This window comes from Arachis hypogaea, chromosome 19 (genome assembly GCF_003086295.3).
Source record: "Arachis hypogaea cultivar Tifrunner chromosome 19, arahy.Tifrunner.gnm2.J5K5, whole genome shotgun sequence".
In the NCBI taxonomy this organism is placed as follows: Eukaryota; Viridiplantae; Streptophyta; class Magnoliopsida; order Fabales; family Fabaceae; genus Arachis; species Arachis hypogaea.
The window spans coordinates 26,705,863-26,712,197 of NC_092054.1; the positions used below are offsets into that span (position 1 = coordinate 26,705,863).

At 32.9% G+C, this 6,335-nt stretch overlaps 1 non-coding gene across 1 annotated transcript; it reads right to left on the bottom strand.

The window, feature by feature from the left end:
• Positions 1–5,651: 5,651 nt before the first annotated feature.
• Positions 5,652–5,759, bottom strand: LOC112780998 (small nucleolar RNA R71). Its single transcript, XR_003191799.1, has one exon. It is a non-coding gene; the product is annotated as a small nucleolar RNA R71 (small nucleolar RNA).
• Between the last annotated feature and the right edge of the window lie 576 nt (positions 5,760–6,335).

Below are 6,335 nucleotides of genomic sequence, written 5' to 3' on the forward strand. Positions count from 1 at the left end.
AGTGTAGTATCTGACTCTTTATTGGTTATTGAAGACCATCAAGAGCGAAATTAGATGACATTTAGTGAGTTTGGTTTTTTTACTATAACAAAAAATTTAATTGGAAACTATTATATATGAAAAATTTTAATTAAAAATTATAAGATAATTGACTTAAAACTACTTTCTTACTTATAAGATAGTTAAATATATTATATATCACAATAATTAAATACAAATATCTCGAAACATAAATATTATAGAGATAAATTATTATATTTAAAATTATAAATATTAATAATTTTTGTAGATGTTTTTTGCAAAATTATAAGAATATGCTAAAAAATGTATTTATAATTCATGTACATAATTGAAACACAATTCTAATTTATGCACTGAAAAAATAATGATAATATTAATAGAGTTGAAATGAATTAAAATTGAGTAAATAATCTTTTCAATATTTGACTATTTGTCCGAACGATAAAGTGTTCTTCTATAATTTGAAAATTTTTATCGGTTTTCAATCATCTAAAAAATTAGTCTACACAAATTTTGTAACTAGTTGTCAAACAGTGACATACTGATGTATCAAATATGAATATCATGTCTATGTTAACATAGAAATAATTTTTAAAAAGAAGGACTAATAAGTCTATTTAAAAAAAAAAAAAACTCTCTTCATCTTTCTTCCTTCCACCTCTCTCCACCACCCTTCTTTTTGGTGTGGAGGCAAGTGTTCATACTACAATTTAAAATTTTTTTGAGTAATACATGATAATAATATTTTTTTGTCTCTAATAGATTATTAAATTTGACCCGACAATAAATTTTCACTCAATCTTATTTTAATACTTGATAGCCAATTTGAGAACTTCATATTAGATATGCATTATAATGATTAATTCTCAAAGTTAAACGAGATTAGTGTTCTTTCTTAAAAATCCACTCGAAAAAATATTATTTATCTATTGGTGGTTCTTCTTTTGCAATTAGAACTTAGAAGACATTCAAATAAATATGTCCAAAACGTCTTTTTATAAAAATATTTAGATGTCACAATTTAATTGGACATATTTATTAAACCAGTCAATAATTTATTTCTTAATAAACTATAACAAAATCGGTTTATTATAACAGCAATAATAAACTCAATTGTCCACATTATAATTATTAGACCAATTTGATCTGATCGATTTATATAATTTGAATCGAGTGCTTAATTTTTTTTTAAAAAAGTAAATAAATTCCTGAATTTTTATCCTGCAGATATTTAAGTCTTGAAGATTTGAAAATGCTATTAGATCTCTGACAAAAAAAAAAAAACACACACACACATACTAGCCTTAGTCCAATCTCTCACTTTGACCCAAAAAATCATTGTAACCCTAGTTTAATCTCTCACTAATATCTCACTTTAACCAAAAAAAGAAACACCCTAGCCCTGATCCAATCTCTCACTCTACCCAAAAAAAAAAAATTCTAACCCTAGCCCAATCTCTCACTTTGACAAAAAAAAAAAAACACCCTAACTCTAACCCAATCTCTCACTAATCTCTTAGACTAAAAAAAGAAACACCTTAACCCTAACCTAATCTCTCACTAATCTCTCACTCAGACCAAAAAAAAAAAGAAAAACACCCTAGTCCTCAACGAGTCAACATCTTCTTTCTTTTCCTTTCTCATTGAAGCTTGATGAGCGGATAATTTATACGCTTTTTGGCATTGTTTTTAGTAGGATCTAGTTACTTTTAGGGATGTTTTCATTAGTTTTTATGTTAAATTCATATTTCTGGACTTTACTATGAGTTTGTGTGTTTTTCTGTGATTTCAGGTATTTTCTGGCTGAAATTGAGGGACTTGAGCAAAAATCTGATTCAGAGGTTGAAGAAGGACTGCTGATGCTATTGGATTCTGACCTCCCTGCACTCAAAATGGATTTTCTGGAGCTAGAGAACTCAAAATGGTGCGATTCCAATTGCGTTGAAAAGTAGACATCCAGGGCTTTCTAGCAATATATAATAGTCCATACTTTGCCCAAGTTTAGACAACGCAAACTGGCGTTCAACGCCAGCTCTCTGCCCAATTCTGGCGTCCAGCGCCAGAAACAAGTTGCAAAGTGGAGTTCAACGCCCAAACTGGCACAAAAGCTGGCGTTCAACTCCAAGAATGACCTCTCCACGTGTAGACTTCAAGCTCAGCCCAAGCACACACCAAGTGGGCTCCGGAAGTGGATTTATGCATCAATTACTTACTTCTGTAAACCCTAGTAGCTAGTTTATTATAAATAGGACCTTTTACTATTGTATTAGATATCTTTGAATCATCTTTGGAACCATCTTTGGATCATATTGATCATGTTTGGGGGCTGGCCATTCGGCCATGCCTGGACCTTTCACTTATGTATTTTCAACGGTAGAGTTTCTACACTCCATAGATTAAGGTGTGGAGCTCTGCTGTTCCTCAAAGATTAATACAAAGTACTACTGTTTTTCTATTCAATCCAACTTGTTCCGCTTCTAAGATATTCATTTGCACTTCAACCTGAATGTGATGAACGTGACAATCATCATCATTCCCTATGAACGCGTGCCTGACAACCACTTCCGTTCTACCTTAGATTGAATGAGTATCTCTTAGATCTCTTAATCAGAATCTTCGTGGTATAAGCTAGATTGATGGCGGCATTCATGAGAATCCGGAAAGTCTAAACCTTGTCTGTGGTATTCCGAGTAGGATTCTGGGATTGAATGACTGTGACGAGCTTCAAACTTGCGAGTGCTGGGCGTAGTGACAGACGCAAAAGGAGGGTGAATCCTATTCCAGCATGATCGGGAACCTCAGATGATTAGCCGTGCCGTGACAGGGCATCTTGGACCATTTTCACAAGAGGAGGGGATGTAGCCACTGACAACGATGATGCCCTTGCATAAAGCCAGCCATGGAAAGGAGTAAGACTGATTGGATGAAGACAGCAGGAAAGCAGAGGTTCAGAGGAACGAAAGCATCTCTACATGTTTATCTGAAATTCTCACCAGTGAATTACATAAGTGTTTCTATCCTTAGTTTATTAGTTATTTTTGAAAACTCCATAACTATTTTATATCCGCCTGACTGAGATTTACAAGGTGACCATAGCTTGCTTCATACCAACAATCTCCGTGGGATCGACCCTTACTCACGTAAGGTTTATTACTTGGACGACCCAATGCACTTGCTGGTTAGTTGTATCGAAGTTGTGACAAATTATGAATTGAGATTAGAGCACCAAGCCTTTGGAGCCTCTACCAGAGTTCACAATTTTGTGCACCAAATTTTTGGCGTCGTTGCCGGGGATTGTTCGAGTTTGGACAACTGACGGTTCATCTTGTTGCTCAGATTAGGTAATTTTCTTTTTGTTTTGTTTTCAAAAATTTTTCAAAAATCTTTCAAAATTTTCTCCTTTGTTTTCGAAAAAAAATAATAAAATATTTTCAAAAATATAATTTTCTTCAGAATTTTTAAGAATGAATTCTAGTGTTTCATAAAGCATGTTGAAACCTGGCTGGCTGTAAAGCCATGACTGTAGGGCATGGTAGGCGTGTCATGTCTGAATTACATACTAAAGCTTGGCTGGCTATTAAGCCATGCCTAACCCTTTGATTGGAGCTTTAGAGTATAAGATTCCTGGAATTCATATTAAAAATTTTGGAATTCTTATTTTTCTTTTTCAAAATGATTTTCGAAAAAAAAAATTTAAAGAAAATACAAAAAAATCATAAAATCATAAAAATCAAAAATATTTTTGTGTTTCTTGTTTGAGTCTTGAGTCATGTTATAAGTTAGGTGTCAATTGCATACTCATCTTGCATTTTTCGAAAATTCTCATGCATTCATAGTGTTCTTCATGATCTTCAAGTTGTTCTTGGTAAGTCTTCTTGTTTGATCTTTGCATTTGCATGTTTTGTGTCTTTTCTTGTTTTTCATATGCATTCTTGAATTCTTAGTGTCTAAGCATTAAAGAATTCTAAGTTTGGTGTCTTGCATGTTTTCCTTGCATAAAAAATTTTTTCAAAAATAAGTCTTGATGTTCATCATGACATTCAAAGTGTTCTTGGTGTTCATCTTGACATTCATAGCATTCTTGCATGCATTCATTGTTTTGATCTAAAATTTTCATGCATTGCATCATTTTCATGTTTTTCTCTCTCATCATTAAAAATTCAAAAATCAAAAAAATATCTTTCCCTTTTTCTCTCTCATAAATTCGAAAATTAGATTTGACTTTTTCAAAAATTTTTAAAAATCCAGTTGTTTTTATGAGTCAAATCAAATTTTCAATTTAAAAATCTTATCTTTTTCAAAATCTTTTTCAAAAATCAAATCTTTTTCATTTTTCTTAGTTATTTTCGAAAATTTCAAAAATCTTTTTCTTAATTTTACATCATATTTTCGAAAATAACATCATCAATTAATGTTTTGATTCAAAAATTTCAAGTTTATTACTTACTTGTTAAGAAAGATTCAAACTTTAAGTTCTAGAATCATATCTTGTGATTTCTTGTGAATCAAGTCATTAATTGAGATTTTAAAAATCAAATCTTTTTCAAAAACTAATTTCTATCATATCTTTTCAAAAATATCTTCTTATCTTACCTTTTTCAAAAAAAAAATGATTGCAAAATATCTTTTCTAACTTCCTAACTTCTTATCTTTTCAAAATTTGTTTCAACTAACTAACTAACTTTTTGTTTGTTTCTTACCTTTTTCAAAACTACCTAACTAACTCTCTCTCTCTAATTTTCGAAAAAATCTTCCCTCTTTTTCAAAATTTCTTTTTAATTAGACTAATTATTTTATTTTTATTTGAATTTTCGAAAAACTACTAACCTTTTTCAAAAACTATTTTCGAAAATCACTAACTCTTTTTCAAAAATTATTTTCGAAAATTCTCTCCTCCTCTCATCCCCTTCTACTTATTTATTCATCTACTAACACTTCTCTTCATCTCACATCACTGCTTCTATCCTTACCCTTGTGTTTGGATTCTTCATTTTTCTTCACCCCTATTCCTTTTCTTCTTCTACTAACAATAAGGAACCTCTTTACTATGACATAGAGGATTACTCTTCTTTTCTTTTTCTCTTCTCTTTCTTATGAGCAGGGACAAAGAAAAAGGCATTCTTGTTGAAGCTGATCCAGAACCTGAAAGGACTCTGAAGAGGAAACTAAGAGAAGCTAAATTACAACAATTCAGAGACAACCTTATTAAAAATTTCGAACAAGTAAAGGAGATGGCAGCCGAACCCAACAACAATAATGCAAGGAGAATGCTTGGTGACTTTACTGCACCTAATTCCAATTTACATGGAAGAAGTATCTCCATTCCTACCATTGGAGCAAACAACTTTGAGCTGAAACCTCAGCTAGTTTCTCTGATGCAGTAGAACTGCAAGTTTCATGGACTTCCATCTGAAGATCCCTTTCAGTTCTTAACTGAATTCTTGCAGATCTGTGATACTGTTAAGACTAATGGAGTAGATCCTGAAGTCTACAGGCTCATGCTTTTTCCTTTTGCTGTAAGAGACAGAGCTAGAATATGGTTAGACTCTCAACCCAAGGACAGCCTGAACTCTTGGGATAAGCTGGTCACGGCTTTCTTAGCCAAGTTCTTTCCTCCTCAAAAGCTGAGCAAGCTTAGAGCTGATGTTCAAACCTTCAGACAGAAAGAAGGTGAATCCCTCTATGAAGCTTGGGAAAGATACAAGCAGCTGACCAAAAAGTGTCCTTCTGACATGCTTTCAGAATGGACCATCCTGGATATATTCTATGATGGTTTATTTGAGCTATCAAAAATGTCATTGGATACCTCTGCAGGTGGATCCATTCACTTAAAGAAAACGCCTGCAGAAGCTCAAGAACTCATTGACATGGTTGCTAATAACCAGTTCATGTACACTTCTGAGAGGAATCCTGTGAGTAATGGGATGCCTATGAAGAAGGGAGTTCTTGAAATTGATACTCTGAATGCCATATTGGCTCAGAATAAAATATTGACTCAGCAAGTCAATATGATTTCTCAGAGTCTAAATAGAATGCAAGCTGCATCCAACAGTACTCAAGAGGCATCTTCTGAGGAAGAAGCTTATGATCCTGAGAACCCTGCAATAGCAGAGTTAAAATACATGGGTGAACCATATGGAAACACCTACAATCCATCATGGAGAAATCACCCAAATCTCTCATGGAAGGATCAAAAGCCTTAACAATGCTTTAATAATGGTGGAAGAAACAGGTTTAGCAATAGCAAGCCTTTTCCATCATCCACTCAGCAATAGACAGAGAATTTTGAGCAGAATCCATCTAGCTTAGCAAAT